The sequence below is a fragment of the Fringilla coelebs genome, assembly GCF_963513975.1.
Source record: "Fringilla coelebs genome assembly, contig: SCAFFOLD_43, whole genome shotgun sequence".
NCBI lineage: Eukaryota > Metazoa > Chordata > Aves > Passeriformes > Fringillidae > Fringilla > Fringilla coelebs.
Window position 1 is genome coordinate 109,910 of NW_028167212.1, and position 19,403 is coordinate 129,312.

The following is a 19,403-nucleotide window of genomic DNA, read 5'->3' on the forward strand; positions in this document are numbered from 1 at the left end:
AGTTCAGGCTACAGCTGGGTGCAAATATGTGTTAAAAGAGAACAAATGCCAGAATCCCCTTCCATTTTTCCCCTCCTCTCCCCAGCCATGGTGCTGCCTGAGGAGGTTCTAGAGATGGACCACAGCTCTCAGACAAATAACCTCAGATGGATGTTTCACAGACAAGATGGGTCTATTACCCACAGCTGAACAGACCCGTGAGGAATTGGGTGCCACGGCCGGTCATACACTCGTCAGAGCTTCAGGATCAGTGAAGAAATAGGGACAAACATTGACGTGGCGTCCTAGGGTGATGTTACGATGCTTGTATCCCCATCTGTGTGTTCTGTTTATGCTGGATATTCTGTTCTGTGCCTTCAAGCCTGGCTCTGAAGAGGGAATGTTTTGTTTTGGTTTTGCTATCAGCCGCTCCCCCATGGCTGGCGGGACACACAGACGGGGCTGTACATGGTGCGGTGTTTGCTTTTTGCTTGGCTTTTCACTTTGCTCTTGCTCTTGCTTCTGCTTTGCTCTTGGTTTTTGCTTCTGCTCATTAGTAAGTTTAGCTAAGGAGTCCAAATTTCTTCCTGGACTGTTTCTCCTTTCCCTTTTCTGGACCTACTCGAACCTGCTCCGGACTGGGACCTGGGAAACACCGAGAGTTTGCACTCTGTGGCTGCAGCAGCTGCCCCAGCGCAGGAGGGACTGATAACAGAGGAACCACCCTGAAGAGAGACTTTCTGAATTTGTCATCTTTCTCAGAGCGGTGAAAGAGTGCTGTCATCCAGTATTGCTCATTTTGTGTGCTGGGGTGTGCTTGGCCTGTTAATTAAACAGGTTCTTTCCACATCTCTCCCAGGAATTCTTCCCAAACCACTTGGGGGGAGGGCCCGTGTGGGTTTGCTTTCTGGAGGGGCCCCCTTTTGGAGGTTTTCTCCCAAACTTGCCCTGGACCAGGACACCTGGTCACTCATCATGGAAATGAGACGTGCCCCAAAGCCAATGTCAGTTTAAAAGGGAAGTTCATTACAGATTGCTACAACTGCACTGCTTAGACACAGTGAGCACTGCCTGTTACAAGATGGCCACAGAATGGCACCGCTCTGCTGACCCTCCATACAAACAGAGAAATGTCCATTTCAGCTGCCACAACCGAGTATGTTACAGGTTTCTAAGCGCTGCCTACATATCTCTGTGTGTGTCTGTATGTAAAGAACCAAACATGGACTGAATTATCTGCATATCCACAGAGCAGGAGTTGAGCGCTCACTGGAGTCCCGGGGTTTTCTCAGCAGCCTCTGCAGCGAGTTCTGAGCCAAGGTGTGGCTCTGCTGCCAGCCCAAATCTGCGCTTCCCTTGCCCAGCCTGAGTGCAGGTGGGGCATGTGCTGGGCATGGCCGGAGATTTCCATGGCCAAGATCCTCCAGCATTTCCATCTGCTCATGGCTTTGGGTAGCACAAATCACAGAACACCCATGGCAGCTGACAAATGGCATTTCTTGCAGATTGCCACAGCCGCACTACTGATCCACAAATACACGGGAATCAATTTCAGCTGATAAATGTCATTTATTACTGATTGCTACACCTGCACTGACAAAATGAAACTATACAGATCTCAATTTAGGTAAAAATACTAATTTATTCGATTATTACAACATATCTATATAAAAATATACAAATACCAAGTTCATTTAACAAAACTTGGTTTATTGCCAACCTCTACTATACACAACTCACTATACACAAAGATCAATTAGGCAATTAACAAATTAATTTATTACATATCACCAGAAACTTATAGCCCATATAGAAATACAGAAATAACCATTCCCTCTCTAAATAGCCCTACACTAAGAATTCAATATGCAAGAATACCCTCCATACATCTTTAAATAGAATTAAATACATACATATAGGCACATATAAAAATACAAATACAAGTATAACAATCTACAGATGTAAATACAGATTAGACACCACATACTACGTACTATATATAGGTAAATATATACACATATATGTAAATATATCTATGTACATATATATACATATATATCTCAGTAGATGTATAAACCAAACCTTTCTATAACTATACAAACATCACCTGTGCCAAGCTGAATATCCACCCTACTGCATCAATACAAACATAAAGCTATACATCTGGACATACATTAAATATCAATAGACAGAAATAGAACAATACCCATATAAAAATACACCTATCTCCCAATACAAATTCCAATCTACCTATTTAAAAACTATATACCTATACCTGCATCAATATAAATACATATGTACACAACTGAAAACTGAGGAAAAAAGCTAAACACAGATATAACAACATCTATGTATACTTATATATACATAGATGTGATTACAAACATATATGTATATATATGCATACCTATATACAACAGCATACATCCAATATTTCTATACAAATGGCAAGCTACATATAAAAACATCCATGTAATAATCCCTGTCTAGGTGCATGTCCATGGATGTTTAGACAGCAGGTGAAGCAGAGGGATCCCAGCTGCCCCATCTTCAGTCTCTCCCTCGGTCTCCTCCTCCCGTGCAGAGCAGCTCTCCTGGACAGGGACAGCAGATGGGACACCTGGCAAGCAAAGGGAACACTGAGTGAGTATGGGGACGCTTCCCTTGGCAGCAGCTGCACTTCCATCAGGGAAGAGGAAATCTCAGAGCCTCCCCAGGAGGGTCGGACAGAAAAAGCAGCCGAGCGGGCCAGGCTGTGGTGAGCGCAGCTGCGGCGGGACCGTCCCGCAGCCCCGGCAGCCCGGCACAGCCGGCACAGCTCCCGGCCCTGCCGGCACGGCTGCCTTGCCCAAGGACAGCCCCTGTGCCGGCCGGGGCAGCTGCGCTGAGCAGCCCCAGCACGGGCAGGGCCCGCTCCTGCCCCGCCGGGCAGTGCCCACGGCCACAGCCCACGCCGCCCCCAGCCCCACCCTGCCTGCCCGGGCCTGGAGCCTCACCCGGGCTCTCTCCAGGCTGGCAGCAGCAGGTCCCCGCTCACTGCTCTTGCTGCTGGCCTTCAGCTTCTCCCTGCTGCCTCCTGTCAGTCTCCAGCTGTCCTCAAGGTCTTGCTCGCAGCTGTGGCAAAAGTGGAGGCTCTGGAATTGCTTCCAAAGCCTGGCAGAGCTGCAGTCCCGGAGCCCTCTGTGCTCCCTGCTGGCCCCCTCCATCCCCTCAGCCCCGCCATGCTCTCGCTGAACCCCCAGCCCCCTTCAGTTTCTTCAGCCCCTCGCAGTCCTCTCATGTCCTCAGTCCCTTGTGACCCATCCTGTCCCTTGAGACCCGCCAGCCCCTCAGCCTGTTCCACTTTCCTGTCACCTCCAATGCCACCATGGCCCTCGGCTGCCCCACAGCCCTCAGCCCCAGCAGCAGCTCAGGGTGCCCGTCCCTTCAGCGCCACCGCCCCCTCAGCCCCCTCAGCCCCCTCTGTCTCACCGTCCTCCAGCAGCTCCTCAGGGCACAGTGCCTGGGGCCAGCGGCAGCTCCCAGCGCTCCAGGGACAGCCGGGGCTGCAAGTGCTGCTCCACCCGGCCCGGCCGCCAGCTCGGAGCCAGCACAGGGAGAGGGGACCCAGGGAGCACAGGGGGAAAAGCAAGAGGTGAGAAAGGCAGCCGAGGGGGAAAGAGGAAACAGTGCAGCCTAGGCCTACACAAACAGCAATCTATCCATCAATCTATCTGTCTACACATTCATATTCCTCTTACTATATAACTATACACATTTATAAATGCAAATAATTAAATATTATTTTTTTTTCTCTACAGAAATCAAAATTTAACTCTGAAATTCTATACAGACCTGTCAATATACGCATATATAAACAGAACACTCTAATCTATAAATGGGACTATAACCATTGATAAATAGAACTATAGAAATCTATAAACATATTTACAAAAAGAGGAATTCTACCTGCCCGATGGTCATGGGCTCTCCCCTGTCTCTCCCTGCCACGCAGGGCAGCCCTCCTGGAGATGATGCTCAGATGGCGTCTGGGAAGCAAAGGGAACGCTCAGTCAATATTGGCCCTTGTGCACCTTTCCCTTGGGTAGCAACTGTCCTTCTACCAGGGACTGTCAAAGATGGCCTGAAAGGCAGACTCTCACTTGGCCATTTGAAGCCTGCCCTTGAAAGAACAGGGACCATTCCAAGTGTTCAAAAGTGTCTCTCAAAACACTGAAGTATCTCCATAAAGTCTCAGCACTCACAGTGCAAAGGGCACCCAGGAGAGCTTGAAACACACTCAGCCCCAGGTGCAACAAAGAAGCCCAGCCTTGTTCTTTCTCTGTGCTGACACAGAGACCTCAGTCCTCACTGAAATGCCAGAAGCTGAGGGGTGCTGGGAGCTGAGTCATGAACCAGCTCCATCACCTGGCATCTACACACTGCCCTCTGCAGTGAGCAGCAGCTGCTCCAACTGCACCATCAGCTCTGGCAGGAAGGGCCGGGAGGGACAGAGCTCCCTACGAGGCCTGCAGGCTGCACCAGCTTGGCTAAGGAATGGATCCAAAGTGCTCCCTCTCTCCTCTTAGCTCTCCCTAAGCAGGGCTCATTCAAGCTTTCCCTTCTCATACTGGATTCACTGTCATTTTTCAATTGGTTGGCCTCTGATGATTTGCTCCTTGTTTTTCTTGTGGGCCAGCACCAATACCAGCTGACTGCGACTACACTGAGTCACTGATTTGGACTTCTACCCTGACTTTTTGCACTTTTTTCCCCCTGTTCCTTCAAGATTTGCTCAGCATGACCTCCCCTGTCAGCCTGCAGCAAATTTATCCACCGACTGCAGCACAAAATTGGGACACCCGAGTTGCTGACACAACTCCCCCAAGGTCAGCTTCATTCCCTGCTCTCTTGCCACAGCAGAGGACTCAGTGTCAGAGCCTCTGGAGAAGCGTGGAGGGCAGGGCTCAGGCAGGTTGTGCCAGTGCAGGATTTGAACTGAAGGCACCAGGAAGCACCAAGCCTGCTCAGAGCAGCCATCTCACACCTCTCTAAACCAGTGTGGGCTCTGTCCTTACCAGGCTCCTCGGGCTCCTGGGAACTGTTCCTGCAGCTCTCGGTACCACAGGAAGCTTCCTCTGCTGCAGCTCTGTCCACAGGCTCCCCTCCTGAGGAATCGGGGCCAACACTGACATTGTCCTGAGCAGAAAAACAGAAAGAAAGGAACACAAAGATCACTCACTATTTGGCAGGAAACACATCAGGGATACAAGAACTCTCCTTCTCCACTCCCAAAGGACAGGGAGCACGGAGGAGGAGGGAACTCTGCCCACACGGTTCACATAACAAGCCTTTTAAACTCAGCATTCAGGTGGCCAAGGTGAAACTGAAGCTCTTACAAAATGACCTTTGAGACAAAACATGAGCACAGCACACCAGAAGACACCAAGTGAGGGGACGTGCCCTCACGCTCTGACCCTGGCTTATCCCAGAGCTGGCAGAAATCAGCCAGCACAAAGCCAGGGGCTCTCCCTGCTGCCAGCACGGCTGCCAGCAAGGGCACAGCTTGCTCCCAGCCCTGCCCAGGGCTGTGTGCTGCAAACCCCCACACAAAGCACACATTTCTGCCTGGCAGTCTCACCACCCCCAGCCCAGCGCTCACACAACCCAGCACAGGGTGGTGCTTTTCGGAGCCCTCTGCCACTGCCCCGTGTGTACGATCCAGGCAAACATTTATGCACCCAGGGTATTCCCAGGATCACATTTGGGATCAGTGGCAAAAATCTGTACTTCGGGAGAGTAGGAAAAAAACAACCCAAAAGACAGGAAAAGCCAGACAACCCAGCAGTGTTTCTATTCCACTGAGGAAGGAAATGTCCACAATGAAGCACCTGCAAATTACCTCTGGACACACAGATATTCTCACTATGACCAGTTCCAGAATATTCATCTCTTCTGCGACAGCCCGGCCATCAGAACCCTAAAGATTCTAAAGATGGTTCTGAGCCTGCAACGTTTCCTTTTCTTATGGAATAAAATGCTACTGAAAACCACGGTGGGTGACTTTACAGAAGACAAAAGTCATGCCACTTGAGAAGAAGGGATTGGTAAATCCAAAAAAATCCCTCTCCCCACCTTGAGTCTGCCCTGCCTCATCATCATAAACGTACTGCAGGCACTGGGTCAGCACATGAATAGAAAGAGAGACATTCTTCAGCAACACGTATAATCATCTGCAAAATGACAGAGAGCTGCAGCTCCAGCCCAGCCCCAGCCCCGGCTCTGGGAGCGCCTACACGCACGGCAGGGCTCACACAGCAGCAGCAGCAGCTGCAGCCCAGCCCTTGCTTTGCCTTGGCCTTCCCACCCAAAAGAGGCACAGCCCACAGCTGCTGCTGCAACAGAGGCACCTCTGGCGTGCCCCTCCCTGCACGGCACACTTGGCCTTCAGTGGCAATTCTCCAAACACCCTTCTCCTCTTTCCCAGCAAGAAAAACCTCTTCTTCATTTCCTCTTTTACAAATCTTTCTTTACCAAGAATACCTAAATCACTAAATAATGATGAAATAAGTTCAATTAAAGAAGCCTTTGCTTCTCAGCCATGTAACAACATTCCAAACCTCTCAGTCCAGCCCCTTTTATCCCCATCCAATGCAATTACCTGAGCAGAGGTTGATCTTTCAGACAGGGAGTTCCTGATCTCCCGAATCATTTTCTCTATGGCCAGGCCAAGATCTTCTGGTGGCCATTCCTCCTGCCCAGCTGCGTCCTGTGCTGACCTGGAGGCCATCAGTGCTGCACAAGCTGCATGGCCAGCTGGAGCTGAAGTGCCCGGGGTGGCTGCAAGAATCCAAACACCTTGGTCAGGCTCCACAGTGTGGCTGCGGGACACAGAGCTCGAGTGCTGCCTTGCATCAAACAGCACAGGAAGCAGCCAGGAAAAGCAGGCAGAGAATCTTTTGGCCTCCTAGGTGCCCCTTCCTGGCAGGCTTGACAACTTCTGGCCAAGAATGACAAAGCCTTGGGCAGAACTACTTCGAACGGTCACTTTCCATAACCTTTTGCAAAAGCAAGGCTAGAAGTCTTTGCCTACCTCGTGGGTCGCAGGCTGAGAGCTGCTGCTCGCCGTGGAGCCCGAGGACATGGCAGGGCGGGATGCCGAGCACCTCCCGCTCGGCGGGCGGCGGCCGCTCCCCGTAGAGCTCCTGGAAGCGGCTCGGCCCCTCCCGCCGCGCCGGCCCCGGCCGCTCGCTGTGCAGCAGGTGGAAGCCGCAGGGCGGGCGCCGGGCGAGCAGCGGCCGCTCCGCGGGCGGCTGCTGGAGGCGGCCGGGCCGGGGGCTGCGCAGCTCCCGCCCGTCCGGCAGCGCCCGCTCCCTGTGCAGCAGCAGGAAGCCGCTGGGCGGGCGCCCGGCCGGCAGCGGCGGCCGCTCCCTGGGCAGCGGCTGGAAGCGACTGCGCCCGTGCCGCCCGGCCGGCAGCGGCCGCGCCCCGGGCAGCTGCTGCGAGCCGCAGGGCGGGCGCCGGCGGCCCTCCCGCCCCGCCGCCGCCCGCTGCCTGTTGGCCGCGCTCCGGCGCTTGATGAGCAGCAGGAGCTCGGGCCGGTCGCGGCGAAAGCAGGGGCTGCTGTAGTGCAGCCAGGCCCCGGCGTCGCCCGGCGCAGCCGAGCCGAGCCAGCCCGGCACCTTGCGGAAGCCGTAGCGGTAGAGCTGCCGCACGAAGCTGCGGAACTGCGTGGCCCGGAACGTGAGCGGCACCGGGGCCCGCCCATGGCCACCGCCCCTCTGGGCGTCGCCCGAGCTGAGCAGCTCTCGCTCCAAGAGGGAGCGCTCGATGAGCAGCCCCTGGGCCCGGCTGTCCCAGCGCACGGAGCGGACGCGGGGACTGTTGGCCAGGCGCCACAGCTTGGCGGGGAAGGTGCTGGCGCGGAGCCCGGCGGGCAGCGGCAGCTCGGCCATGGCGTCGATCGCCGACTGTCGCCGCAACGCCCGCAGCGCAACGGCCGCGGCTGCGCCGGCGGCGCGCGGCCTGAGGGGGGCGCTGCGCTCGGGCCCGCGCGCGCCCAGCGCGGCCCCGGCGCGGGCCGGACTCGGCGGGGACGCGCGCGGCAGAGCCGGGGCTGCGGGCACAGCGCGGGCGGGGCGGCTCCGGGGCCGGCCGGGCTCGGCTCCGCACGGCCCGCTGCAAACCCTCTCTTTCCCTGCCTGCAGCCATCCTGCTGCCTTCGCTCTGCGGTACAACCCCAAAGCACCAGGAGAAGGAAAATAAAAAATCCGCTTCCCATCCCCTCTTGATGACCGTGGTTATTCCTGCCCAGGTCCAAGACTTCTCATTTCCCTTCCTTGAGCTCCATCAGATTCCCCTCAGGCCAATTCTTTAGCCTGCCGAGGTCCCTCTGAATGGCACAAGCATTTGGGCTATCAGCTGCTCCTGCCAGTTTTGTGCTGTCTGCAGACTTGCTGAGGGTCAACTGCTCCTCCAGGCCGGCCAGGAATGAAGACATTAAAGAGTATCTGCCCCAGCATCAGCCCCTGGGGCTCAGAGCACCGGGACTTGCCTCCAGCTCTACTTTGTGCCACTGATGACAGCCCTCATCCATTTCTCAGCCTTCCTGGCTGGGCATTTTGGCAGTTGGTGTTTAAGGCTGCTGTAGGAGACTCTCCAAGGCTTGGGTAAAGCTGGGGCAGACATCATCCATTGCTCCACCCATATCCATCAGTTTGGCTGTCCTATCACGGGCATCAGGGAGGTAAACCATGACTCCCAATCAACTTCTCCATTGGTTTGGGATGGTTTTCAGGGTTAGTTCCTCCATCACCTGTCAGGGGATAGAGGCAAGGCTGACTGAGCTGTATTTTCCTGTCCTTCTTACTCATCTTGGAAGAGCTCTATTAGAGCAATCCTGGCTCTTTCTAGCTAGGCAATTCCAGTAAAAATAACCTGTAAGAAAAATCGAGCTCTGAATAGAGTCTATTAAATTATTCTTTCTGCTACCTTTCCAGGCCACAAGAAAGATCTTGTTTTCTTTCCAGTATTGGATAGCTGATTAAAAAAACCCCGAGATAAAAGTCTCCTGAATAGAATATAATTATACCTATTTTTCCAAAGACACATTACTTAGATTTTCTTTCAGGATTAGACTGAGATTAAAGGACTTGAGAGCTTCCAGAATTTTGACATTTTTCTTGTCTCCAACTGTTTGGAAAACTGTTTGAACGTGGTGAAGGCATAGTGCTTTTGAAAATGCAATTTTGACGTTTTGTATGCTTGTATTACATATAAAAGTACCTACAAGAATTTTAGGAAACCTGTAGCACAGATTCCTTACTTTCAAAATGAGGAAATGCCAGAGTTTGTTTGATCTTTGTTTTTTTTATCTTGTATTTCTGATTCCCATATTTTTATATGCATATGTACCTTTTTTTAGTGTCATGGTCATATAATCCATTTTCCTTCAGATCCCAAAATCATCAGTGCTCAAAATAGCTGATGAACAACTAATCAATGTTCTCTTTTTCACCTCTTTTGTTTCATAATAGACTCAGACACCATTGATATTTTGGGAATCCAGGAGAATCCAGGGACGATTCAGATCTCAAGCCCTGTGAATTCTCTCTTCTCTCCTTTTCCATTCCCCTTTTCCTTCATCTCTCCTGCCCTCAGGGCCCTTTCCCCTCCTGTCAGGCCCTCTGTTTGCTGCACTCCAGTGAAGCTCTCAGCTGTTATCGCCGGCCGGGGCTCTGTGTACAAATCACAAACGGGACGGGACTACTGTGGACGTGCCCTGAGCTGTTTTATTTTTCAGCATCAGTCTCATTACATGGGTATGACAATGGGAAGATGCCAGCAGCTCACATCCCAGGCAGCTGACCAAGAACTTAATGTTACAACTTACTTTATAATTTTTTTCATCAATCACACAAAGCAGAAGCACATTGACAGTGGTTCTATCCAACCCCTATAAGCACACGTACCTTTGGATAAAACAATTCTTGCTTATTTCCAATACAATACCTGCTTGTAAGCCTTAAAACACAATGCACAAAGCTCCATTATTAACCTTCAAACTTCCTAATATCTTGCCAGATAAACTTTTCTATAACTTAGGGAGTTATCCTAGACAAGCGTTAATACACAGGCCATTGTTCTATTTCTCTTTGCTTTTCTACTTTTTAAATAATTTTTCTGCTGACCTATCTCATGGCTACTGCTCAGCTCTAATCGCAGTTCTGCTGTCTCAAAGGCCTGCCTTTTGCAGCTTTCCCAAAACCCACAGATTTTGTGGATTTTCACAATTCCTGCTCTTGATTCATCTAAAAAGAAACCTTCATAACCGTTTCATTTGTTGCTACCTTGTGTTCCACAGCCTTGCTATAATATTTCTGCTTTTTACCTACTTAAAGCACCTTTTTGCTTGCCGTAAGCATTGCTATATTACAACACAGCAGTTTAATGCTGTGAAAGTCCAGTCAGTTCAAAGGGCATAAATCATGTCTGGCAATAATTACGAGTCATTGTTCGAAAAAGTCTTGTTGGTTCCAAGGTCTTAATTCAAAATCTTTCTCCATGTCTATACCTTCATCAACCATCTCTGTGAGATTTCGAGAACTCTCTGTGAATCCATTTCCTGCCTCTCTCTCTTGTGTAATAAAAACGTCTTTGATAGTTTTGTCCATCATCTGTCGCACACACCGGAGTATGCAAGGTATTACTACTAGTATCACTACCAGAACACCCAATCCATAGAGACCTATCTTACAATGTTCCCTTAGCCAAGGTGCAAAGCTCCATTCTTGGAACAGATCATCCAACCAGGACCCACCATCTTCTTTAATTTGAGCTGTCAAATCTTTCAGCTTTTGTATGCTTTTGTGGATGGATTCAGAATGATCAGACAGCTTCATGGAACACAATCCTTCAAATTCCTCACAACCATGTCCTTGTGCCAGTAAAAGAAAATCAGTTGCTGCTCTATTTGGAAGGGTAGCATGCCCAACACTGTTAACATCTGTCAGCATATCACTGATTGCAGTACATGTGGCATTGGTTCGTTTACTCAGCCAACATCCAACCCAATCTAATTGTTTCAATGCCATTGCTGAAGCCAGTTGGGGTAAAAACAAACCTGCTGAAACCCTTTTGGCAGCATTCCAAGGCATGAAATCACTCCTACAGTTCTCATCATAATGATGAACAGATCTTGTTCCCCTGTGTTTCTTCTTAATGACTGCTTTGGCAGTAGGTGCCATCACTGTGAGCATCCTGATGCTACCTGGGCCACCTTCAAGGCGTGATGGAATGCCCTGCCAAGCCCAATCTCCTCAGATGAACCAATATCCTTTTGGCAATTGTCGTGGATATTGGTCAGCCTCAGAAAGCACATCCCAACTATTTGAATAATATTATACCAAAAACTTACATTTCTGTATGCAAAATAATGGGGAGTAACATTGTACTTTGGAAGATCATCTTCTTGCCAATCATTAGCTGTAAATGTAAGGCAAAAATCCATTGTTAAAGAACCAAGGATTCCTAATCCTTGGGGTTAAGACGCTGCTTTGGGAAGTTCTTTGGCCCAGATGTTCCAATTTAATATAGGATTGCTCCCATTGTCAATTTCACCAGGCTCACCATTAAATTGCTTTTTGATCAAAGACAAATCCTTTGCTGGCACACCCACTAGACAGGTTGAGAAAGGTTTTTCTGGTTCCGAATTAGACAAACATATGGTATCCAAGCCTGCTGCCTTGGCTAAGGTCACCCAACCATTGGTTTTTGGTTGTTCCACAGGCAAATCTGCACTACAAGAAGCAATTAAAACCCACCAACACCAGCATATGATTTGATTTTGCTCCATCCTTTTCATGAGCTAATTTTTGGCAAAAATTCTCCCAAAGATTATGATTTTAAGAACTTTGCTTTTTGACCTAAAAATAAGATTTTATCTTTGAAAGTCTCATAGAGGGGATCTATAACATAAAACGAAGACCGTACCTTTGCCAAAAATCAGCTCTACAAAACCCACAATTGACACATTTATAAATAGCATAAAATCAGAGTTTGCAGGTTCCACCGATGCACAAGGAATGTCAGGCATGACCCGGGATCCCTCTGCTCGGCTCACGTCTGTGTACTTGCTTCCTTGGTCTTGGACTCGTCAGCACGCTCTGGGGTGAGATATGGTTTGACGTTTTTGGCTGGGACCCACTTAATTCCTGCACCTGTAGAGACAGAAGAATACCCTTTGCCCCAAGAGATTAATTGAAAAGGACCTTCAATTAGTTCTGTTTCAAGGTTTCTAATTAAAACGAGGCTTTTCTTTCATCTTCGCTTGTGTGTTATTTGAAAAATGCCTAAAAATTGGAGGATCAGGTTCTGCAACCGAGCATTTTGTATGTTTAAAAAACATACAAAGCTTTGTTCAACCTCATCTGTGGTGTGACCTCTACTCCCCTTCTCAGTTGATCTAGAATGAGTTATAATGTCTGATGTGTCCTCTCAATAATTGCTTGACTTGTGGGAGAGTGAGGAATACCAAAGATGCGCCAAAAACCCCATTCTTTTAAAAATGTGGCCAGGGGCTGATGCTGGGGCAGATACTCTTTAATGTCTTCATTCCTGGCCGGCCTGGAGGAGCAGTTGACCCTCAGCAAGTCTGCAGACAGCACAAAACTGGCAGGAGCAGCTGATAGCCCAAATGCTTGTGCCATTCAGAGGGACCTAAGCAGGCTAAAAAATTAGCCTGAGGGGAATCTGATGGAGCTCAAGGAAGGGAAATGAGAAGTCTTGGACCTGGGCAGGAATAACTGCGGGCATCAAGAGGGGATGGGAAGCGGCTTTTTTATTTTCCTTCTCCTGGTGCTTTGGGATTGTGCCGCAGAGCGAAGGCAGCAGGATGGCTGCAGGCAGAGAAAGAGAGGGTTTGCAGCGGGCCGTGCGGAGCCGAGCCCGGCCGGCCCCGGAGCCGCCCCGCCCGCGCTGTGCCCGCAGCCCCGGCTCTGCCGCGCGCGTCCCCGCCGAGTCCGGCCCGCGCCGGGGCCGCGCTGGGCGCGCGCGGGCCCGAGCGCAGCGCCCCCCTCAGGCCGCGCGCCGCCGGCGCAGCCGCGGCCGTTGCGCTGCGGGCGTTGCGGCGACAGTCGGCGATCGACGCCATGGCCGAGCTGCCGCTGCCCGCCGGGCTCCGCGCCAGCACCTTCCCCGCCAAGCTGTGGCGCCTGGCCAACAGTCCCCGCGTCCGCTCCGTGCGCTGGGACAGCCGGGCCCAGGGGCTGCTCATCGAGCGCTCCCTCTTGGAGCGAGAGCTGCTCAGCTCGGGCGACGCCCAGAGGGGCGGTGGCCATGGGCGGGCCCCGGTGCCGCTCACGTTCCGGGCCACGCAGTTCCGCAGCTTCGTGCGGCAGCTCTACCGCTACGGCTTCCGCAAGGTGCCGGGCTGGCTCGGCTCGGCTGCGCCGGGCGACGCCGGGGCCTGGCTGCACTACAGCAGCCCCTGCTTTCGCCGCGACCGGCCCGAGCTCCTGCTGCTCATCAAGCGCCGGAGCGCGGCCAACAGGCAGCGGGCGGCGGCGGGGCGGGAGGGCCGCCGGCGCCCGCCCTGCGGCTCGCAGCAGCTGCCCGGGGCGCGGCCGCGGCCGGCCGGGCGGCACGGGCGCAGTCGCTTCCAGCCGCTGCCCAGGGAGCGGCCGCCGCTGCCGGCCGGGCGCCCGCCCAGCGGCTTCCTGCTGCTGCACAGGGAGCGGGCGCTGCCGGACGGGCGGGAGCTGCGCAGCCCCCGGCCCGGCCGCCTCCAGCAGCCGCCCGCGGAGCGGCCGCTGCTCGCCCGGCGCCCGCCCTGCGGCTTCCACCTGCTGCACGGGGAGCGGCCGGGGCCGGCGCGGCGGGAGGGGCCGAGCCGCTTCCAGGAGCTCTACGGGGAGCGGCCGCCGCCCGCCGAGCGGGAGGTGCTCGGCATCCCGCCCTGCCATGTCCTCGGGCTCCACGGGGAGCAGCAGCCCTCAGCCTGCGACCCACGAGGTAGGCAAAGACTTCTAGCCTTGCTTTTGCAAAAGGTTATGGAAAGTGACCGTTCGAAGTAGTTCTCCACAAGGCTCTGTCATTCTTGGCCAGAAGTTGTCAAGCCTACCAGGAAGGGGCACCTAGGAGGCCAAAAGATTCTCTGCCTGCTTTTCCTGGCTGCTTCCTGTGCTGTTTGATGCAAGGCAGCACTCGAGCTCTGTGTTCCACAGCCACACTGTGGAACCTGACCAACGTGTTTGGATTCTTGCAGCCACCCCGGGCACTTCAGCTCCAGCTGGCCCTGCGGCTTGTGCAGCTCTGACGGCCTCCAGCTCAGCACAGGACGCAGCTGAGCAGGAGCAATGGCCACCAGAAGATCTCGGCCTCGCCGTAGAGAAAATGATTCGGGAGATCAGGAACTCCCTGTCTGAAAGATCTCCCTCTGCTCAGGTAATTGCATTGGATGGGGATAAAAGGGGCTGGACTGAGAGGTTTGGAATGTTGTTACATGGCTGAGAAGCAAAGGCTTCTTTAATTGAACTTATTTCATCATTATTTAGTTATTTAGTTTTCCTTGGTAAATAAAGATTTCTAAAAGAGGAAATGAGGAATAACTTAAGAAGAGGTTTTTCTTGCTGGGAAAGAGGAGAAGGGTGTTTGGAGAATTGCCACTGAAGGCCAAGTGTGCTGTGCAGGGAGGGGCACGCCAGAGGTGCCTCTGTTGCAGCAGCAGCTGTGGGCTGTGCCTCTTTTGGGTGGGAAGGCCAAGGCAAAGCAAGGGCTGGGCTGCAGCTGCTGCTGCTGCTGTGTGAGCCCTGCCGTGCGTGTAGGCGCTCCCAGGGCCGTGGCTGGGGCTGGGCCGGAGCTGCAGCTCTCTGTCATTTTGCAGATGATTATACGTGTTGCCAAAGAATGTCTCTCTTTCTATTCATGTGCTGACCCAGTGCCCACAGTACATTTATGATTATGAGGCAGGGCAGACTCAAGGTGGGGAGAGGGATTTTTCTGGGTTTACCAATCCCTTATTCTCAAGTGGCATGACTTTTGTCTTCTGTAAAGTGACCCATAGTGGTTTTCAGTAGCATTTTATTCCATAAGAAAAGGAAACGTTGCAGGCTCGGAACCATCTTTAGAATCTTTAGGGTTCTGATGGCTGAGCTGTCGCAGAAGAGATGAATATTCTGGAACTGGTCATAGTGAGAATATCTGTGTGTCCAGAGGTAATTTGCAGGTGCTTCATTGTGGACATTTACATCCTCAGTGGAATAGAAACACTGCTGGGTTGTCTGGCTTTTCCTGTCCTTTGGGTTGTTTTTTTCCTACTCTCCTGAAGTACAGATTTTTGCCACTGATCCCAAATGTGATCCTGGGAATACCCTGGGTGCATAAATGTTTGCCTGGATCGTACACACGGGGCAGTGGCAGAGGGCTCCGAAAAGCACCACCCTGTGCTGGGTTGTGTGAGCGCTGGGCTGGGGGTGGTGAGACTGCCAGGCAGAAATGTGTGCTTTGTGTGGGGGTTTGCAGCACACAGCCCTGGGCAGGGCTGGGAGCGAGCTGTGCCCTTGCTGGCAGCCGTGCTGGCAGCAGGGAGAGCCCCTGGCTTTGTGCTGGCTGATTTCTGCCAGCTCTGGGATAAGCCAGGGTCAGAGCGTGAGGGCACGTCCCCTCACTTGGTGTCTTCTGGTGTGCTGTGCTCATGTTTTGTCTAAAAGGTCATTTTGTAAGAGCTTCAGTTTCACCTTGGCCACCTGAATGCTGAGTTTAAAAGCCTTGTTATGTGAACCATATGGGGCAGTGTTCCCTCCTCCTCCGTGCTCCCTGTCCTTTGGGAGTGGAGAAGGAGAGTTCTTGTATCCCTGATGTGTTTCCAGCCAAACAGTGAGTGATCTTTGTGTTCCTTTCTTTCTGTTTTTCTGCTCAGGACAATGTCAGTGTTGGCCCCGATTCCTCAGGAGGGGAGCCTGAGAACAGAGCTGCAGCAGAGGAAGCTTCCTGTGGCACGGAGAGCTGCAGGAACAGTTCCCAGGAGCCCGAGGAGCCTGGTAAGGACAGAGCCCACACTGGTTTAGAGAGGTGTGAGATGGCTGCTCTGAGCAGGCTTGGTGCTTCCTGGTGCCTTCAGTTCAAATCCTGCACTGGCACAACCTGCCTGAGCCCTGCCCTCCACGCTTCTCCAGAGGCTCTGACACTGAGTCCTCTGCTGTGGCAAGAGAGCAGGGAATAAAGCTGACCTTGGGGGAGTTGTGTCAGCAACTCGGGTTTCCCAGTTTTGTTCTGCAGTCGGTGGATAAATTTGCTGCAGGCTGACAGGGGAGGTCATGCTGAGCAAATCTTGAAGGAACAGGGGGGAAAAAAGAGCAAAAAGTCAGGGTAGAAGTCCAAATCAGTGACTCAATGTAGTAGCAGTCAGCTGGTATTGGTGCTGACCCACAAGAAAAACAAGGAGCAGAACATCAGAGGCCAACCAATTGAAAAATGACGAGTCCAGTATGAGAAGGGAAAGCTTGAATGAGCCCTGCTTAGGGAGAGCTAAGAGAAGAGAGGGAGCACTTTGGATCCATTCCTTAGCCAAGCTGGTGCAGCCTGCAGGCCTCGTAGGGAGCTCTGTCCCTCCCGGCCCTTCCTGCCAGAGCTGATGGTGGAGTTGGAGCAGCTGCTGCTCACTGCAGAGGGCAGTTGGTAGATGCCAGGTGATGGAGCTGGTTCATGACTCAGCTCCCAGCACCCCTCAGCTTCTGGCATTTGAGTGAGGACTGAGGTCTCTGTGTCAGCACAGAGAAAGAACAAGGCTGGGCTTCTTTGTTGCACCTGGGGCTGAGCGTGTTTCAAGCTCTCCTGGGTGCCCTTTGCACTGCGAGTGCTGAGACTTGATGGAGATACTTCAGTGTTTTGAAAGACACTTTTGGACACTTGGAATAGTCCCTGTTCTTTCAGGGGCAGGCTTCAGATTGCCAAGTGCGAGTCTGCCTTTCAGGCCATCTTTGACAGTCCCTGGTAGAAGGACAATTGCTGCCCAAAGGAAAGGTGCACAAGGGCCAATATTGACTGAGCGTTCCCTTTGCTTCCCAGATGGCATCTGAGCAACAACATCTCCAGGAGGGCTGCCCTGCGTGGCAGGGAGAGACAGGGGAGAGCCCGTGACCATCGGGCAGGTAGAAATCCTCTGGTTGTAAATATGTTTATAGATTTCTATAGTTCTATTTATCAATGGTTATAGTTCCATTTATAGATTATAGTGTTTTGTTTATATATGCGTATATTGATTGATCTGCATAGAATTTCAGAGTTAAAGTTTTATTTCTGTAGAGTAAAAAAAAAATAATTTACATTTATGAAGGTGTATAGTTATATAGTAAGAGGAATATGAATGTGTAGACAGATAGATTGATGGATAGATTGCTGTTTGTGTAGGCCTAGGCTGCATTGTTTCCTCTTTCCCCCTCGGCTGCCTTTCTCACCTCTCTCTTTTCCCCCTGTGCCCCCTGTGTCCCCTCTCCCTGTGCTGGCTCCGAGCTGGCGGCCGGGCCGGGTGGAGCAGCACTTGCAGCCCCGGCTGTCCCTGGAGCGCTGGGAGCTGCCGCTGGCCCCAGGCACTGTGCCCTGAGGAGCTGCTGGAGGACGGTGAGACTGAGGGGGCTGAGGGGGCTGAGGGGGCGGTGGCGCTGAAGGGACGGGGACCCTGAGCTGCTGCTGGGGCTGAGGGCTGTGGGGCAGCCGAGGGCCATGGTGGCATTGGAGGTGACAGGGAAGTGGCACAGGCTGAGGGGCTGGCGGGTATCGGGGGACAGGATGGCTCAGAAGGGACTGAGGGCATGAGAGGACTGTGAGGGGCTGAAGACACTGAAGGGGGCTGGGGGTTCAGCGAGAGCATGGCGGGGCTGAGGGGATGGAGGGGGCCAGCAGGGAGCACAGAGGGCTCCGGGACTGCAGCTCTGTCAGGCTTTGGAAGCAATTCCAGAGCCTCCACTTTTGCCACAGCTGCGAGGAAGACCTTGAGGACAGCTGGAGACTGACGGGAGGCAGCAGGGAGAAGCTGAAGGCCAGCAGCAAGAGCAGTGAGCGGGGACCTGCTGCTGCCAGCCTGGAGAGAGCCCGGGTGAGGCCCCAGGCCCGGGCAGGCAGGGTGGGGCTGGGGGCGGCGTGGGCTGTGGCCGTGGGCACTGCCCGGCGGGGCAGGAGCGGGCCCTGCCCGTGCTGGGGCTGCTCAGCGCAGCTGCCCCGGCCGGCACAGGGGCTGTCCTTGGGCAAGGCAGCCGTGCCGGCAGGGCCGGGAGCTGTGCCGGCTGTGCCGGGCTGCCGGGGCTGCGGGACGGTCCCGCCGCGGCTGCGCTCACCACAGCCTGGCCCGCTCGGCTGCTTTTTCTTTCTGACCCCCCTGGGGAGGCTCTGAGATTTCCTCTTCCCTGATGGAAGTGCAGCTGCTGCCAAGGGAAGCGTCCCCATACTCACTCAGTGTTCCCTTTGCTTGCCAGGTGTCCCATCTGCTGTCCCTGTCCAGGAGAGCTGCTCTGCACGGGAGGAGGAGACCGAGGGAGAGACTTTGGAGATGGGGCAGCTGGGATTCCTCTGCTTCAAGTGCTGTCTGAATATCCATGGACATGCGCCTAGACAGGGATTATTACATGGGTGTTTTTATATGTAGCTTGCTATTTGTATAGGAATATTGGATGTATGCTGTTGTATAGGTATGCATATATATACATATATGTTTGTAATCACATCTATGTATATATAAGTATACATAGATGTTGGTATATCTGTTTTATCTCCTCTGTTTACAGTTGTGTACATACGTATTTATATTGATGCAGGTGTAGGTATGTAGTTTTTAAATAGGTAGATTGGAATTTGTATTGGGAGATAGGTGTATTTTTATATGTGTTTTGTTCTATTTCTGTGTATTTATTGATGTTTTAGTGTGTTCAGATGTATAGCTCTATGTTTGTATTGATGCAGTGTTTTGGGTGGATATTCAGCTTGGCGCAGGTGATGTTTGTATGGTTATAGATAGGTTTGATTTATACATCTACTGAGATATATATGTATATATATGTACATATATATTTACACATGTATATATATTTACATACATATTGTATGTAATATGTGGTGTTTAATCTGTATTTACATCTGTAGATTGTTATACTTGTGATTGTATTTTTATGTGCATATATGTATGTATTTAATTCTATCTAAAGATGTATGGAGGGTAAACTTTCATATTGAATTCTTAGTGTAGGGCTATTTAGAGAGGAAATGCTTATTTCTGTATTTCTATATGAGCTATAAGTTTCTAGTGATATGTAATAAATTAAGTTGTTAAATTCCTAATTGATTGTTGCTTATAGTGAGTTGTGTATAGTAGAGGTTGGCAATAAATCAAGTTTTGTTAAATGAACTTGGTATTTGTATATTTTTATGTAAACATGTTGTAATAATCTAATAAATTC